This window comes from Ictidomys tridecemlineatus, chromosome 2 (assembly GCF_052094955.1).
Source record: "Ictidomys tridecemlineatus isolate mIctTri1 chromosome 2, mIctTri1.hap1, whole genome shotgun sequence".
NCBI lineage: Eukaryota > Metazoa > Chordata > Mammalia > Rodentia > Sciuridae > Ictidomys > Ictidomys tridecemlineatus.
The window spans coordinates 48,931,905-48,951,099 of record NC_135478.1 but is presented as its reverse complement, the minus strand read 5'-3'; the positions used below and the strand labels follow the sequence as shown (position 1 = coordinate 48,951,099).

The 19,195-nt window shown below is 43.9% G+C and overlaps 2 long non-coding RNA genes across 3 annotated transcripts in view; one reads left to right on the top strand and one right to left on the bottom strand.

Moving 5' to 3' along the window:
* Positions 1-19,195, top strand: part of LOC120891406 (uncharacterized) — a 33,924-nt gene that overhangs the window by 1,496 nt on the left and 13,233 nt on the right. Inside the window, exons 2-3 of the long non-coding RNA XR_005735770.2 lie at positions 2,218-2,285; positions 10,087-10,219. This is a non-coding gene — a long non-coding RNA (uncharacterized LOC120891406). The remainder of the gene's footprint in view (positions 1-2,217; positions 2,286-10,086; positions 10,220-19,195) is intronic.
* Positions 5,291-17,554, bottom strand: LOC120891407 (uncharacterized). Of its 2 annotated transcripts, none has more exons than XR_013434471.1 (3): positions 17,159-17,554; positions 6,666-6,723; positions 5,291-5,384 (listed from the first exon to the last, which is right to left on the bottom strand). It is a non-coding gene; the product is annotated as an uncharacterized LOC120891407 (long non-coding RNA). The 2 variants fall into 2 exon arrangements; XR_005735771.2 differs by lacking the exon at positions 17,159-17,554 and adding an exon at positions 15,077-15,759.

Genomic DNA, 19,195 nt, shown 5'->3' with positions numbered 1-19,195 from the left:
CGAAGAGACTCAGCCAGGATCTCTGTCCAGAGAGGGCTCCAGGAGAAAGAAAGGGACTGATATGGGTTCACAGGCCAACAGAGTAACGCTACATGAGTTGTCCTATGTCATCCTCTGAAGCAGACACTGGTACTGGCTTCCTTTCTCAGAAGAAACCCAGGCTCGCCAGGACAGCGAGGGCTTGCCCAGGGGCTCTGCCTGGAAAGGACAGAACAGGGAATTCCAACCCAGGACAGCCTGACTCCAAAGCTGGGGAGCATCCGGAAAGGCCTTTAGACAACCACTGGTTAAATCCCCATTATGGTCTTTTCTTTTAGGGATATTTAAGCTCATCTCAGTCTGGCTGCTCCTTTCTTTTTAACCACATCTTAATTTAATGTCACTTCCACCAGGAAGTCTTCTCTAAGGCTATATTGGGCTCACATTGCACAGTGGGGTTTCTTCCATCAATCAATTCCATTCATTCAGTTAACAAGGAGTAGTGAGCTTTGTGACCTCATCTGGGTCTTCTGGCTGCGCTGAGCCTTGCCTCCCACTTGAGAGGGAGGCTCTTGACCACTTAAATCCACCACAAGGGAACCTTCCAGACCTGTGCCCTCCAAGCCCTCCAGACCGGTGGGGTACATCCTGGCTGAGTTGAGCATGTCCCATTAAGAATGTGCCATGGGCAGGAAGCCTCAGAGACACAGCAGAGGGGCATCTCCGAGGCTACTGGTGAACGAACACCCATGCCTGAAAGAAAGCTCACTCTATCAGGGCTTCTGAAATTTATGCTGGCTTTGGGCCAATCTATCTGGTTTGGGCTGGAGCATCTTCCTCCAAGTTCTTGGCCGCCTCTTCACTCACACCTCAAGTTTCAATCCCCAGTCCCCAGGATAATGTATTCCTCAAAGTCTGCTTCCTTAGTCCTGCCTCTTGATTTTATCTCTCCTCACTGCTAAACTTGCACCTTTCCAAGCCAGTTATCTGCCACAGAGAGGCAACGAGAAATAAAACTGAGCTGTCCTTTCTTCTCCGTGGGCCACGTATTGGTCCTGCAATTGTGGCGTTATGGTTTAGACATGAGGCATTCCCCCAAAAGTTCATGAATGAGTCGATGAAAGTAAGTTTAGAGGGGAAATGATTGGGTTATGAGAGCCTTAACCTAATCAGTGCATTAATCCACTAATGTGGATTAACTGGGTTCTGCAGGTAGGGTATGGCTGAAGGAGCCATATTTTGTTGCTGGTGAGCAGACCTGCTTTGCTTTGCTTCCTGATTGTCTTTTTCTTTGCTTCCTGATTGTCTTGTTCTGAGCTGCTTTCCTCCACCACAGCCTTCCACCATGATGTTCTGCCTCACTTCGGGCCCAGAGAAATGGAGTCAGCTGTCTATGGATTGAGACCTCTCAAGCCATGAGTGCCAAATAATTGATAATTGTTCTTGTCAGGTCTTTTGGTCACAGCAGCAAAAAATATGACCAAAACATGTGGGCTCTGGGAATATTCATCAGGTGAATAAATGAATAAAGGAATTAAATTAACAAATGACTTTCCGGGAGGTCCCAGCCTGAAAGCTGCTTAGGGCCTCGATAAGTTGCTGAGGCTGGCATTGAACTCATGATCCTCCTGCCTCAGCCTCCAGAGCTGCTGGGATTACAGGCATTCGCCACAGCACAGGGCAGTTCATTCTTTCTTGTAACTCACAGTCTGTGGACGCTCCCTACCCCCAGGACTCCGAGGACTTGGAATTTCTTTATCCAGATGAGGTTTTTCCCTGTCACAGTTTTATTATTTAGACATACTTAGGTGATCTCCAGGGATGAATCATATTCTGGGTGACTCTTCTTCACCCAGTGGTTGACAAGAAAGAAGTTTTAATTAGCTCCAGTTTCACAGTGTAACCAAGGAGGCAGGAGGAGATGGGGAATTCACCTCCAGCCCTCCCTGAGTCCGTGACTCCCCTGAGACAGGTGGGAGGCCAGGGATCCTTCCCAGGTGCCCCTTCCTTTCTGGGTGGCAGATAAGAGAGAGAAACTCCTTATCAGCAGACAAGTCCCAACCCAGCCTTGACAGAGTTCTGAAGCCTTCTCCTATCAGCCACTGAAGCAGAATGCCTAGGCTTCATCCTGCCCAAGTCTGCAGGTATCTCCCAAATTCAACAGCACATCAGCCAGACCTGAATGGTGCCTACAGGGGCCACTGTCTAATGTGCACTTGTTACTAACCCACTTTACAGACAGAAGCACGGAAGCGCAGAGGGTCGATGATCTCATAGCCAGCACGTGGTGGAGCTAGCCATCAGAGGTATTCATTCACTTGTTCTTCTATTCATTCACTCATTAAACATGACCCACTATGTGTTTGTTACTGTCTGTGTGAACAAAGACACATTTCTTGCCTCCAAAGACTTAGAGTTTATCTTTTTTGGTGGGGGGAGCACCAGGGATTGAACCCATGGACGCTTAGCCACTGAAACATGTCCCCAGCCCTGTTTTACATTTTATTTAGAGACAGGTTCTCCCTAAATTGCTTAGGGTCTGGCTAAGTTGCTGAGGCTGGCTTTGAACTCATGATTCTCCTGCCTCAGCCTCCTGAGCTGCTGGGATTGTAGGCATGTGCCATTGTACCTGACTTAGAGTGTGTTTATAACAAGAAAACATGAGATACTATTTGATCAGGGAGTCCCATGCAAACAGTGATGGAATCACACAAAGGCCGTATCAGCATATGAAAATGTGGGCAAGAGAAAAAACGGATAGCACAAGACACCGTGTATACACAGATGCCGCTGGACAACACCTCCAGGCTTAGAAGCCATTTGCATGACCCATTCCCCAAGCAGACCCCGTGGGACAATTCTAAGCCAGCCACGGAGCCCTCTGCCCAATCTGCAGCTCAGATGCCACCACCTTGCAGCAGTCTTGTCCAGGCAAAATTAATTGTTCCATCACACACAGCCCTGCAGCCCATGGTACATATGGGTATTTGTTCACTTGGGTGGCTCTTGACTCTACCAGGCTGTGACCTTTCCCACCTCCATCACCCCAGGGAACAGGATGACGATGAGTGGCAGGGAACAGGCAAATATCAGTTAGCTTTTCCTGTGTGGTTCACCGTGTGCTCCATGCTTTATGTCCATCATCTCATTGAAGCCACCCAATAACAACTCTCCAAGGTGGAACTCTTAGTCTCCACTTGACAAATGAGGAAATTTTTGTGGCTCAGAGAGGTTAAATAATCTACCTTAGGTCTCACAGCTCATCAGGGATACTGCTGATACCCAAACAAAGTTGTATATATCAGAACAAAAAAAATCCATGTTCTAGCCAGGCATCTTGGCGCACGCCTGTAATCCCAGTGGCTCAGGAAGCTGTGGCAGGAGGATCATGAGTTCAAAGCCAGCCTCAGCTATGGTGAGACGCTAAGCAACTCAGGGAGACTGTGTCTCTAAATAAAATACAAAATAGGGCTGGGGATGTGGCCCAGAGGTTGAGTGCCCCCGAGTTCAATCCCCAGTACCCCCCCCACCCAAATTTATATTCTAATCACTAAACTTCCTGCTTTCATGATAAGTAACAGAATTAAATGTGTAAGCTATAACAAAGTGGGACCTTAAAAGAGTTTGTACCCAGAAATCTATGAATTATTAACACTTTAGGCCCCCCCAAAATCTCTCTCCAAATGACTCAAAATATTGCTTCTTCATTTATTTGTGAATTAAATATTTATCAAGCATCCATTTGTGCCTAGGACTCAAGCTATGGAAGATACAATTTGACTCCTTCCTGCAAGGAGAGCAAACTAAATTATAGGATGACTTACATACACATGAAAAAAAAAATAACATCAATGCAAGAGTCAAGTAATAAGAATATATCCTGTTGGGTGAGGTGGTGCATGCCTATAATCCCAGCAGCTTCGAACTTCGTGAGACACGAGTTCAAAGCCAGCTCTAAGCAACTCAGTGAGATGCTGAGGGATGGGGATGTGGCTCAGGGGTTAAGCACCCACCCCTGGGTTTAATCTTAGTTCCAAAAAAAAGAATATATCACAAGTCAACATATGTCAAAGTGAAGTATATGATCTCAGAAAGACTAAATAATAAGGAACTTCTAAACTTGGGATTCTTGCTGTATGGATGCACTTGTTGAAAATGCCAGTTGCGCCCAGCCCTGGGCCTGAGAGTGTCCTGGATGGGAAGGACAAAGCGGACTTTGGGGGAGTAGTACTCAGATAAGCTCAGATTTTTCCAAGCACCTGCGTGGAAGTTGGAAGGTGATGGAAATTTTCCAGATAACCTGGACCATTAAGGAGAAGCAAAGGAGACTAAGATGCAGAAGGGTTGGCACTCAAACTCTAGACAGAAAAAGGTCAATTGAAACCCAGATTTGGATCGAGATGAATAAAAAGGGATTTGAGCATATGGTATGTTAACAGGCAGCAGAAGGAAAGGAAGACTCCCACTTTCCTATTTTACTTCATCTTCTTAGAACATCACGCAGAGAGAACTTCAGCTCCAGATAGGAAGAAAGATGGGGAAAGAGCACTCAGCAATTTATACTGATCCAAGGTACCAGATCAAGAGAAATTACCAGAGTACCAGAAGCATCTCAGAATTGTACATAGTGTTGTGTTTTGTTTGTACCAGGGATTGAACCCAGGGGTTCTTGACCACGGAGCCACATCCCTGCCCTTTTTAATATTTTATTTAGAGACAGGGTCTCACCAAGTTGCTTAGGGTCTCTCACTGTGGCTGAGGCTGGCTTTGAACTCGCGATCCTCCTGCCTCCGCCTCCTGAGCCTCTGGGATGTGCACAGTGATCTTTGAGAATGATGTAATGATGAGTGAGGCTCCCATTTCAAATAGGGGAGACAGACTGATGCACAGATCCAGAAACCAGGAGGTAGGGTGTCTATTCCCAGCAAAGCTCTGCACCTGATTAATTTTTAAAAAATATTTATTTTTTAGTTGTAGGTGGACACAATACCTTTATTTATTTTTATGTGGTGCTGAGGATCGAATCTAGTGCCTCATGCATGCTAGGCAAGCGCTCTACTTCTGAGCCACAGCCCTCTGCACCTGATTATTAAACTCAAGCACAAGAGGTGAGTACCCAGAGCTGGTGTTGGTTCCCTGTGAATAATTACGGCACAGAATACTTTATCACAGTGACTTCCATGAGTAGATCATGGAAGCTTGATATCACACTCAGAGCTTTGACTGTAGTAGGCTTTGGGCAAAGCGTTTTATGATCTGTTTCTGCACAAAATGAAGACATCTAATCTACTAAATATCACAGTTTGGTGGATTCATAGAAGACTAAAAACAGTGACTCAATTTTATTTAAACCAACAAGTTCAGGCTAGAAGCAGTTTTCTAATGGATGCCCCAATTCTCTGTCCCTAAAATTAAAAAAAAAAAATTAGTTGTAGATGTACACAATACTTTTCTTTCTTTCTTTTATTTATTTTATGTGGTGCTGAGGATCGAACCCAGTGCCCCACATATGCTAGGCAATCTCTCTGCCACTGAGCCACAACCCCAGCCCCTGTCCCTGAAATAATAATAATAAAAAAAGAATATAGATCTGGATGTCTCCTAAATTTTATTTAATTCATTTATTTGGTGCTGGGGATTTAACCCAGGGTCTTGTGCATGCTAAGCACATCCTCAACCACTGAGCTCTATTCCCAACCCCTTCATCAAATTTTAAAGTAAACAAAGCTCAGAAGAAAACCAGGGTTCAGTTGGGCATAGTGGCAATCCCAGCAGCTTGGGAGGCTGAAGCAGGGAGGACCGTGAGTTCAAAGCCAGCCTCAGCAAATTAGTGAGGCCCTAAGCAACTCAGTGAGATCCTGTCTCCAAATAAAATACAAAATAGGGCTGGGGATGTGGCTCAGTGGCCAAGTGCCCCTGAGTTCAATCCCCGGTATAAAAAAAAAAAAAGAAAAGAAAAGAAAAGAAAGAAAGAAAAGGGAGTTCCAAAGTGTTCCAGTCATTTGGAATATGCTAAAAACCTTCTGGTGACATTTAACAGTCTCACCTTTAAGCTTTTAAAATTCAAATTGCATCTCAGCATATGGTGGACCAGATGAACCCTTTTCCAAACACCTCTATCCTGGATAAAACAGGTTTTGCCATGTGTTATTAGACTGAAAGCATGTCAAAATTAGAATAGGGCCCAGTGAGCAACAAATAAATGGGAAATGCAGGGTTGTCCTGAGAATGATGTAATGATTAACAGCGTCAGGAGACTAAACCTTGGCCAGCTGAACCTGAGAGCCCCATATTTAGTCAAAACCTGCAAATAAGCTATGGTGGTCTCAGGTGGACAGCCTTCCTTCAAGCCAAGCATGTACAAAGAAGGGTGCTCTGTAAGGAGGAACCCAGGATTCACATAGATCATGATGAACCACATCCGATCTTACTGAAAGATGTCACACACAGCAGAAAAGATGAGTTGCATGAGCTCACTACACAAAGTCCCAAAGCAGGAACATTCTACTACCCATATTTAACAAGGCCCAAGTTATCTTCGTTCCCTTCCCTAACTCCAATCCCTCCTTGCTAATTTATTGTTGTCCAGTATTTTATTTCATCCTTCTTCCAAACCTACAAATTTTATGTTAATGTCATTGTTATTATTGTGCACTGACAATTTTGCTTCAATTTATTGTACTTACCAAGTCCCTACTGCTTTCATTGCATGTCTTCTTAATGGGATCATTCCAAAAGGCACTCCTAAAACATAGGAATTTGAACTGGTTGAAAGGAGAGGTGATGGGAAATGATACACCTAGCAAACACTATGCCAAAGAAAGCCAGTATAGCCATATTAAATTCTATTTATTTATTTACTTATTGGTTCCAAAGATTGAACTCAGGGGCACTTAACCAATGAGCCACATCCCTAGCCCTGTTTTGTGTTTTATTTAGGGACAGGGTCTCACTGAGTTGCTTAGTGCCTTGCTTTTGTTGAGGCTGGCTTTGAACTGGAGATCCTCCTGCCTCAGTCTCCTGAGCTGCTGGGATTACAGGTGTGCACCACTGTGCCCAGCAACCATATTAATTTTAGATAACACAGGTTAACAAAAAATATTGTTAAAGATGGACAGGATCACTACCTAATGATAAAAAGTTCAATTCCCCAGCAAAAGATGTCAGTTTGAAACTAGAGAAAATATGAATTCTAGAATTATTAAGGAAATTGATGAAATTTTGAAGTGGTCCTAGAAGCAAGTTGTACTAAACTTTCAAGCAATTGATCATTCTGTTCCATACCTCTTCTGGTATGGAATATATCACAACTCACTCTATGATGTCTGAACAAACTCGATATCAAAACAAGACCAGGGCTGGGGTTGTGGCTCAGTGATAGAGTGCTCACCTAGCTCGTGTGAAGCACTGGGTTCAAAATAAATTTTAAAAAAGAAGTAGTTATTCTTCCAAAAAAAAAAAGGCAAGATCAATATTACCAAAAACACAGAAAAATCCCAAGTTAATATGATTACATGACCTGTGTAACTCTACATCATGTACAACCAGAAGTATGAGAAGTTATACTTTATTTATGTAGGATTTGTCAAAATGCATTCTACTGTCATGTATAACTAATTAGAACAAATAAAAAATAAAATAAATAAAATGGAAAAAATTTTAAGTTAAATATTAGTAAATACATTCTATCAAAATATAAAAAGAATGATACATCATAATTAAAGTTGGGTTTATCCCAGGAATGCCAGTATAATTTAACATTAGAAAATACATATTCCTGTAGTAACCACATTAATATATTAAAGAGCTATAAGACAATCTCAATAGTTGAAAAAATATTTTTTGATAAAATTCAACAACCTTCATGGTAATAACTCAGGGCAAACTAAAAACAGAAGAGAACTCCCTTATCCAGATAAAAGGCATCTACCAAAAACCTAAAATAGCCAGGTTCAGTGGTGCCGACCTGTAATCCCAGCTGCTCGTGAGGCTGCTTTAAGAGTAGATTGTTCCTATGTGGCAACTCTAAAGGCTGAAAAAACTTCAAGGTGGATCATGAGTTCCCAGCCAGCCTCAGCAAAAGGAGGCACTAAGTAACTCAGTGAGACCCTGCCTCTAAATAAAATACAAAATAGGGCTGGGGATGTGGCTCAGTGATTAAATACCCCTGATTTCAATCCCTGGTCCAAAAAAAAAAAAACTAAAATAAATATTTTGAACAAATATAATGGAAATAAAATGAAAAGTTACATTGCTTCCAGTGTCGTCAGAAACAGGACAATAGTCATCAAAATTTCAACTGAGGTTTTCTAAGAAGTTAAGGAGCTTATTCTACCATTCAAATGGGAAAGCAATTAAACTAAAAAGACAATGTCAAGACTTATCATAAAAGAAGAATCATTAGGATAGTGTGGTGCTTAGGTAGCCAAAGACAAAAACACGAAACACCACAGACATCACTGAAACAGACTCAGGTGCACAGGGGAATGATTTATCTCAGAGATGACATTTCAGACACTGGGAAAGGAGGAAGAATCTAGTAAAAAGTACTAGGACAACTGAGGATCCACATAGAAATGCAAAGGGTATAACCATTCTCTCACCTGCCCACCCAAACAACCCAAATCAAGATGGATTGCAGACTTTCATTTAAAAATGTTTAGCCTTGGGCTGGGGTTGTGGCTCACTGGTAGAGCGCTTGCCTAGCATGTGTGAGGCACTGGGTTTGATCCTCAGCACCACATGAAAATAAAATAAAGATATTGTGTCCACCTATAACTAAAAAATACATATTGAAAAAAATGTTTAGCTTTTTGCTTTTACCCTGGGTTACACTGAAGACACAGCAACAAAGCGCCATCTTGGAATCAGAGGCTGGGCCCTCACCAGGTACAGAACCTCCTGACATCTTGGCTTTTGACTTCCCAGCCTGTGGAACTACAGTCTGCTTTAAGAGTAGATTGTTCCCATGTGGCAACTCTAAAGGCTGAAAAAGTCTCAAGGCTAAAACAAAATCCAAATCACTCAGAAGGTCCGCGACTATTTGATGAATCGTAATAGTCGTCATAACCTTAACAACCAAAGGAAAAGTTGGTGATTCTGCTAAATGTTGTGGTTGAAAATAATCTAGTTATTGATGGTTTGGGTGCCGTTGAGGGAACCTGGGCTTGTCACCTCATCTTTGAAGATTTCATATCTGAGAAGTTAGACACAATCACTGATGAGGAGAATGGCAGGCTGGATCTGGCTGAGGGACTCACAGACAGAACACAGCTGGGTGGCCAAATCTGTTCCACCAAAGCTATGGACGATACAACTGCTCCAGTACTGGAAGCAGGGGCTGGTACTAGACAACCTGTTGACAATGACATGAATTCCTGAGCTAACAGGGAAGATTTCCATGAAATTTTACTTATTTTTTACAATTAATTCTTTTTTTTTTTTTTGTACCAGAGATTGAACCCAGGGGCACTTAACCACTAAGCCACATGCCCAGCCCTTTTTACTTCTTATTTTATGACAGGGTCTCAGTTGCTGAGGCTGGCCCTGAACTTGTGAATCCTGCTGCCTCAGCCTCCCAAGCCACTAGGATTACAGGCGTGTGCCACCACACAATTAATTCTTAGTATAATTGAAAACATGGGTCAATGGATATATTATTACGACTGGTTTTATTATTTTGTTTTACCTTGTTTAACTACTGAATTTTGTATTGTTGAGTATATACAATTTTTGCCTTGGTTAAATTATAAAAATATTACTCAAATATTAGAAAATAGCTGATATGATAAAAATCTTACGTATTTGACCGTATTTTTGTTTAGTAACTTTAGCAAAATATTGTCACATAAACTTGTGTCTGCTTGTCTAGAAAAAGGGTTAAGAAAAGGTACCCCTGTTTGATGTGGGTAAAGGCAGAGATCTAAATTCGCTGGCCCAGGGTCATTTAACCAGAAATTCTGTTCTAGAACCTGCATCTTCTTATTGTAAGTTTAGTGTTCAGACCAAAACTGGAGAAATTATGGACATCTTATTTATAGCAGTTATTCAATGTAAATGTGTATGAAAGTTTCTTTTGTTGTTGTTGTTTTGTTTTTTAACTTTTAGAAGACAACAAGGAAACCATCTTCAGGATCTAGATCATCTCTGTCAACACCTGGCAAGATTGGAGCTTTTCTCAGCAAGTGGGTGTGAAATGGAAACTGTGTTCTTAATCCTTGTGCCCACGACTTCGGATCAGGTGGAGCAACTTTCCATTTGTTCATTTGCCATTTGTGTTTCTGCGTTGGTGGAATATCTGCTCCTGTCATTTCCCCATCTCTCTCTCTCTCTCTCTCTCTCTCTCTCTTTTGATACTGGGTATTGAGCCCACAGGTACTTATCCCAGCCCTTTTTATTATTTATTTTAAGATAGGGTTTCACTAAGTTGCTTAGAGTCTTTTGCTAAGTTGCTGAGGCTGTACTCAAACTTTCAGTCCTCCTGCCTCAGCCTCCTGAGTCACTGGGATTACACTGTGTGCAACATTGCTCCTGGCTTTCTTATTGTCTTAATGGTTAGTAGTTAAATATGCAGCAAATCTCTTTTCCCAGTTGGTGTTTGACACACTAATGTTAATATAGTCAAATTATCCTTGATGTTTTGTGCTTTTTATGGATTGAGACTAGGGGAAATGCTGGACCAAGGAAACAGGATTTCGATGCTGAATTTGTAGTAAGGGGGCTGAGTGGCAGAAGAACAGCAGGCAGTTGCGAAGGGGAAACAGTTCCAAGGATTTGAATCACCTGAACACGTCTCAGGAGAAATCTGTGGACTCCAGTTTCATAAAGCCTCCCTCTGCCGTTAGCTGTTCAACTCTCTAAACCTCAGTTTTCATCTGTAAATATGGGATGATAATGGCATCAACCTCATAGGGCTACTGAGATCAAGCTAGGCAATTGGGGAGTGGGGGACTGGGGATTAAACCCAGGGGTGCTTAACCACTGAGCCACATCCCCAGCCCTTTTTAATATTTTGAGACAGGATCTCACCGAGTTGCTTAGGGCCTCACTAAGTTATTGAAACTGGCTTTGAATTCGTGATCCTCCTGTCTCAGCCTCCTGAGCCACTGGGATTACAGGCATGTGCCACAGCGTCCGGCTGAGCGGTATATTTACAGATTGGCAGAGGCACGGTGCACGACCTGAGCTGCTCAGCATCCTCCCTGTTCCTACAGCAGGCATTTATAGGGCTCACCCGGTCCTCCAAGGATCTGAAAACTCCCTCAATGATTAAATTTTGGTTGTAGAAGAGACTGCAATGACCTCCAATGTAGGTGAAGAATCAGTGGGTGAAACCTACCAGCAGGTGCACACACCTGTGTGTAAACTCAGGGAAGAGTTGTTCTTGCTGAGAAAACACAAGATTCCCAAGGCTTCTCGCTGAATGCCTCATAGGCTTCGTTTCAGTCTCTGTGTCACCGATGGCACTGTACCTGGACCTCTCCCCCTTAGCTGTCCTTGGTGTCTGGTGTCTCTCCCGGGGCTCTTAAAGCATGCTGCCATATTGCCACTTAAACATGAACATCTTGATGTAACTTTCAGAGATGCCAGCTACTTTATGCCAAATAAGTCACGATGCTTTCTAACCCACCTAATTCATCACATGGATAACACATCCTCAATCTTTCCCCCCATCTCCTCTCTTCACTGAGTTGCTAAGGTCATGTGCGTGCAGGGTTACATATTCATAAGGATGGATCACAGTCTGGTCACCCTTCAGATGATGATCCTGGTGAATGGATTGAGCTTCTGGCGATAAGGAGTTCTGGAGACCCATCAGGGCCAGGAGCAAGCACAATCAAGATTGGTAGCTGGGCGCAGTGGTGCATGCCTGTAATCCTAGCTGCTCGGGAGGCTGAGGCAGAAGCATCTCGAGTTCAAAGCCAGCCTCAGCAAAAGTGAGGTGCTAAGCAACTCAGTTCTCACTGAGTTGCTAAGTATTTTACTGTCTCTAAGTAAAATACAAAATAGAGCTGGGGGTGTGGCTCAGTGGTTGAGTGCCCCTGGGTTCAATCCCGGGTACCCTCCCCACAAAAACAGTAGATCGGTCATGTATCCTCAGAGATCCCAATGTGGCTGTGGCTAGGAACAGTCCAAATAGTCCGTGGGATGGCTGAGCTAGAAGAAGAAGGAAGTAATGGAGAATCGACTGGCATGCCGTCTGCTCCACTGATTCTCAAGTGGGTTGTTCTCATTTAAAGACTCAGGGTGGGCAGTTGGCCACTGGCAGCTAGTGAATGTTTCTTCCTGGATTGCTCTGGGCCTCGCATTGTGCTTTTGGGACATCATCCCATTTCTTTCCACCTTCATGACAGCTGACAGCCGTTGGGTGTGAGTGTGACTACTTCCACCCCTGAACAATGAAGAAACTTTGAGGTTAGGTAACTTGCTCAAGGTCACCCAGCCAGCAGCTGGTGGAGGAAGACATTGTCCCTAAATCCATGCTCTGAGCCACTCTGTCACTTGGTGCTCGATGAGCACCTCCTAGGGCTTTGTGCTGCCATGGAGACTCTCCTGAAGCAGCAAGCAATGGCATGCTCGGGAAATCGCTCCCGAGAGTCTCTTCCTTCAGGACTGCACCTCATTTAGGGACGGAGGCTCCCCACCACTGTGGCTCCATTTGCACACAGCCTGGCTGGAGATGAGTGGGTATCCATGGCAACACGTCTTCCACTGACTTGTGATTCCATAGGAGTCTGCTTCTGGCCTCTGGGAATTAATTTCAAATATAGTTTCAGGACTTTATCCACACCACATTTACGCAGGGCCTGTAAGGCAGGGAAGAGTAATGCGGGGGGTGGGGGACACAGATTTGCACTGTGACAAGCTGGACTCTGCCCCTGACCGAGTGGGCATTTCTTTTCTGGGTTTTTTTTTTTTTTTTTTTGGTGGAGTGGGGGGTACCAGGGGTTGAACTCAGAGGCACTCGACCACTGAGTCACATCCCTAGCCCTTTTTTGTATTTTATTTAGAGACAGGGTCTCACTGAGTTGCTTAAGGCCTCACTAAGTTGCTGAGGCTGGCTTTGAACTTGTGATCCTCCTGCCTCTGAGCTGCTGGGATTATAGGGTTGAACCACCACACCCAGCTCCAAGTAGACATTTCTGACAAGTGATTTACCTTCTTTGGGTCCAAGTTTACACTCCTATAAAATAGAGGTAACTCCTATAAAATAGAGGTATAAATAATTTGCTCCAGGTGTTATTCAATTATTAAATTTAGGGGCTGGGGATGTTGCTCAAGCGGTAGCACGCTCGCCTGGCATTTGTGAGGCCCGGGTTCGATCCTCAGCACCACATACAAACAAAGATGTTGTGTCCGCCGAAAACTAAAAATAAATATCAATTATTAAATTTCCCAGTACCAACAATAAAATTAAAAAGGAAGAAAAAAGAAAGATAAAAATCTTAAAATACACATTAGTAATGATTATTCCTCTTTTACCTACCCTTTTCCCTCCTGTTCCCTCTTCATGTCCCCTGTTCCCAACACTAGGGTGACCAATCCCTGCTGGTTTGCTTGGGACTTGTTCTGATTGGCCACTGAAAGCCTAAACCTGAAGTTAGGTAACTTGCTTAAAGTACCTAACTTTTGGTACACCTGGGAACACCCTCCTCGCTGCTCCTAGTTTGGGCAAACTAGATTGGTTGGTTGTCTCCCCCAATACCGCAGTCAGAGAAGTCGTAATAGTCCAGATAAAACGGAGGCCCATGAGGCTCAAGATGGTTTAAGCCCAAGATTTACACTGACAACTTAAAATTGTGACAGTTTCAAAGCCATCGGTTACAGAATGATAACTCAGAGGTACAGAAAACTCAGTGAAACCCAAGGTGAGCCCCATCAATCAAACTAATTTTGAGTCTTCAATGGCAGAAATTGTCTTATTAATTTTTTTAAAAAATATTTTTTAGTTTTAGTTGGACACAATATCTTTATTTAATTTTTATGTGGTGCTGAGGATGCATGCTAGGCGAGTACTCTACCACTGAGCCCACAACTCCAGCTCCTCTTATTCATTTTAATACCCCCCCTCTTTGTATATTTTCTGTTGCTATCACAGATTATCCAAGACTTGAGTAATCTATAAAGAAAAGAGGTTTATCTTGACTCACAATTCAGGAGACTGGAAAGTCCAGGATCAGGCAATGTGTTGGGTGAGGGCCTGGTGCTGCTCCAGCTCATGGAAGAGCAATGGAAAGGAAGCAGGTGCATTGAAAGGTCCAGAACAAATTGGTGGCCTTGATTTAATAACCTGTTTTTGTTAGAACAGGTCCCTAAAGAGGGAGTAATGCCTTTTCTCAAAGGCTCGCTATCTCCATTATAATCAGAATCAATTTCAACATGTGTTGGGGGGGAGGCAAACCACATTCAAATCTTAGTGCCCTTCACCCTTAGGAGGATGAATTGTTCAATGAATAAATATCAAATCTAAAAACCCATCTTGCAAAATGATCCCAAGTCCCACACCAGGAGCTGCTTGTTCCAACAATCTAGGGCTGACTTCTTAAGAACACATGTCGTGAATGACACTGGCTTGCATCCAAATCCAGTTGGGGGACAACTTTGCAGCAGGCTCTGCCTCTGGTGGGGGAATCCCTCCCGGGGGTGTGGGAGAATGCCTGGAGAATTACTCAGGAGTCACTGTTTGTTAAGGAGTAACACCTTCTGGTCAGACCTGCTCTCCTCCCCGGGCCTTGGAGACTGGTGTGGTTTCTTTTTTGTTGTTGTTGTTACTGGAAATTGAACTCGGGGGGCACTCAACCACCAAGCCACATCCTCAGCCCTATTATGTATTTTATTTAGAGACAGGGTCTCACTGAGTTGCTTAGTGCCTCCCCGTTGCTGAGGCTGGCTTTGAACTTGAGATCCTCCTGCCTCGCGGGTGTAGTTTTCAGCAGATTGATAGACTCAACGTCTCCTGCACGATGACTCAGGATGGGGGTCTGCTCCCAGGAAACCCCACACAATCCCTGGAGTCCCTTTTCCCAGCCAGGATTTTCTCATCCCTCAGACGCCTCAAAGATGCAAAAGTCATCAGAATCGAAACAGCGTCCCTTACCCGAACACAGAAGGGAGCCAGAAGGTTATGAAGGAAACTTCTCATGCACCACTGCTGATGGCAGCTATCACAGATGACTCTGCCAGAACCCCAACTTGCACAAAGGACATCGCCTTGCCCAAAAATACTTCTGCAAGGTTGTCTTCCGGGCAATATGTCTGCTTGACCTCAGACATGGTGCCACTTTTGTTAGTGGCCTTGTAGCCAAGGATTAGTGTTTCAGAATATCTTCTGTAATCCCCTCATTTTACCTTGAAAAACTTCCCCTTGCCTCAGCCTCTTTGGACATGCCCATGGTTTACTATAGCACACGATTTCCCAGTGCAGGACTCTGCTAGTCCTAAAATAAACGTTGTTATTTTTTTGAGAATCTCTTTCCCATTGTGATTTAGGTTGACTAAGCAGGGGAGTTCCAGAATATAGGGAGAAATCCCCATCTGCTGGGAATCTGGTGGGGGGCGGGGTGGGGCATGCATTGTTCTTAGTGTTCTGAGATGGAATGGTGGCCTGGCAGCTCCTGTTAACCTGCAGAGGAGAAATGGTTAGGAGGCTAACCTGGTGACCAGGCTGTGCTGTCAAACATCCTGGCTCTGCCTCTTACTGTGAGATCTGGGGCAGGTGACTTACCCTCTCTGAGACTTAGTTTCCTCATCTGTAAAATAGAGAGGATAATAATTCTCAGGCTTAGCTGGGCACAGTGGCAAATGCCTGTAATCCCAGTGGCTCGGGAGGCTGAGGCAGGAGGCTCCCGTATTCAAAGCCAGACTCAGCAATGGTGAGGCACTAAGCAATGCAGTGAGATCCTGTCTCTAAATAAAATACAAAATAGAGCTGGGGGTGTGGCTCAGTGTTTGAGGGCCCCTGAGTTCAATCCCTGGTACCAAAAAAAAAAAATATATATATATATATATATATATATATATGTATAGTACTCAGGCTTAAAGGACCTAGTGCATCTAAAAGAATATGGGATGTGGTGCCTAATATGACTCAGTCATCATTATTGTTCTATAATGTGGTGATCTAACAGAAGCACACCACACGGCATTGTTCCTAGGGGAAAATATCCCCCAAGTCATCAAACAGAGTGTCAAATACAAGCACTCATTAACTGTCAGCTAGTTTAATTAACAGCTTTCAAGTCTGAATCAGCTTCCTGTGACTCAGAGTCACCCAGATGCTCTGGCAAGGACAGAAGATGCTTACTTAAGAAATTCCTGCCCGGTGTGGTAGAGCACACCTGTAATCCCAGCGGCTTGGGAGACCGAAGCAGGAGGATCACAAGTTCAAACCCAGCCTCAAAAACTTAGAGAGGTCCTAAGCAACTTAATGAGACCCTGTCTAAAAATGAAAAACAAAAAATGGGTAGGGGATATGACTCAGTGGTTGAACACCCCGGGGTTCAATCCCTGGTACCCCACCATAAAACAAGATTTTCTTCAAGATACATCTTATAAGCAGTGTTCCTGCCCTAAATACATCCGTTGAATCCAATCATGAGGAACCTCAGACAAAGTCAGATGGAGTTAGATTCAGCTAAATCAATGGTGTGTACAGTCCAAAAATGTCAAAGTCATGAAAGATCAAAGAGATAACAGAGAAATGTTCCAATTAATAGAGAGCCAGAGTCTGCTAAATCAATATGCAATCTTGGATTGGATCCTGGACCAGAAATAATAAAAAAATTGATAAGACATGATTAAAACAGTTGGGAAATCTGGAATAAGATTTATAGCTTTGATAATGATTTTAAATCATGGCTCAATCTTCTGGTTTGGATCCCTGTCTAGTGGTTATGTAAAAAAAAATATACTTGTTCTTGAGAAATACAGCCTGAAGTGTTTACAGGTAAAGAGTCACAATGTCTACAACTTATTCCCGAATGAGAAAAATACGCAGAGCAAGCTAGTGACAAAGCAAGGTGGCGAATGTCCCCTGGAATCTGGGTAAGGGGGTATGTAGGAGTTCTTTGTACTATTTTTCCCATTTTTATGCACACTTTAGATTATTTCAAAATAAAAATTTAAAAAAGTAAAGTGAAGCTAAGAAACTGTTAGACTCTTAGGAGAATAAGAAACTGACCTGCATTGGGCCACCAGACAGCTGCTGTAAGGAGCGCCCCCGACTCTAGGCCGCGTCTCCTCACTGCGCCCTCTTGTGGTCAGCCTGATACGAACAGGCTGCTTTAGGATCGCCACGGAAAGTGGTGCGTCCTGCGCGTGCGTGCGTGCAAAGACAGGTAGGCAGTGGATCCAGAGTGGTGCAGCCAATGGAAAGAGATGGGGCGGGGGCTCCAGTGACATCGTTTGATCTGCCGGCGCCCTTTTGACCTAGCTGTCTCATGAAGGGTCAGAAGTGCTGTAGCGCTGTATTCGGGGACAAGAAAGGCCAGCCTCGCTCCGAGCAGAGGAGCGGCGCTCCTCATCAGCCAGAAGAGAGCGCTGTCTCTCCCGCTTCCTGCTCTGATTGGCCGCAGCAAGCTTGGACACTGGCTGAGAGGTGCCACAGATCTGTAGATCCCCGGGACAGGATCAAGGTCAAGTGCAAGGGCAGGATTGGATGGTGTCTTTAAAAATGTAAATACTCTATTCGTCATGGATTTTTTTTTTCTGCATTGATTTTTTTCCCTACAAAATTAGATTATTGATCTTGACTGATTTGTTTGACACTCCCTTAAGTTTGCTGCTTGAGGTCAGTGTTCTAGTTCTGTCCTGGCAGATCTAAGGATTCATTCATTCATTGCAACAATACCACCTCAGAGCTTGTAGTTGGTCCAATAAGGTCTGAAGTTATATGCACCCCAAAGCCTGGGAAAATAAATTAGTTCTGAAAACCCAACCAAATGCCCCTGTCTTTGAGGTCACTTCACAGCCATCAGCCAGACTGACATCTTTATCTCCAAGTCTCAGTGTCTTCATCTGTAAGATGAGGATAGCACAGTTAATTCTGAAGACAGACGATCCACCTGACTGAGTTCCCCTAAAGACCACTGTGCTGAATCTGCCCTTTCATTATCAACTCACTAAATATTCGCAGCTCCAATATAAGAGGCTTTATTATCCTCATCTTAAAGGTGAGGATGTGGGCCCAGAGAGATTTGTGATTTTTTCAAGGTTGAATACTCAGAACACTCAATATAGAGTGAGCCCTCCTGTCCTGGGCTCACATTTGGCCATGTTGAAGACAGTTTTGTTTGTCCAACTAGGCAACTAGAGAGTAGAGACCTAGGATGCTGCTAAATATGCACAGATGAGACACAGAACAACCCCCTACAACAGAGAATGATCTGGCCCTGTGTTAGTCAGTTTTCCATTATTATAACAAACCCCTTAGATAATCAACTTATAAAAAAGAAAAGGTTTGTTTTATCTTATAGCTTTGAGCTCATGGTCAGTTGACTTTATTTATTTATTTATTTTTGAGCCTGTGGTGAAGCAGCACCTCATGGTAGGAGCAAGTAGTGGAACAAAGCTGCTCATCTCCTCACTGAGGTGCAAAGAAGAGAGAGGAAGTGATTGATCCTACAGTTCCTTTTGAGGGCACAGCCCCAGTGACTACAGCCTCCCATCAGACCTCACCTCCTAAAGTTTCCACCACCTACTAACAGCTGCAAGCTAAGGACTAAGCTTTAACACATGGACCTTTGAGGACATTCCAGATCCAAGATGTCAGTAGGGCCGACGGTGAGAAGTCTGCTCTATGCTCTACTCCTGAATCAGGAAGTTAGGGCCAGAATTGGCGATGAGAGCTCCATAAAAGGAGGCACTGTTGTGGCTGTTGTCACTGCTGCCTTTTGTGGTGTGTGTGGCAGGTTCCCTCTCCTTACTCAGGGAAGCTGAGTTCCTCTGGCTCAGCACCTATGTGGTGGTGGAGAACTTGGGCTCATTTTGTTTTCCAGTATGGGGATTGAACCCAGAGGGGTGTTCCACCACTGAGCTACACCCCAGGTCTTTTTATATTTTGAGACAAGATCTCACTAAATTGCCCAGGCTGGCCTTGAACCTGCAATCCTCCTGTCTCCACCTCTCTAATAGCTGGGATTATAGGTGCTTATCACCATGCCAGCAAGAACCTGGGTTCTGAAGTCAGCGAATTACATCTTGTATTCAACAATGACTT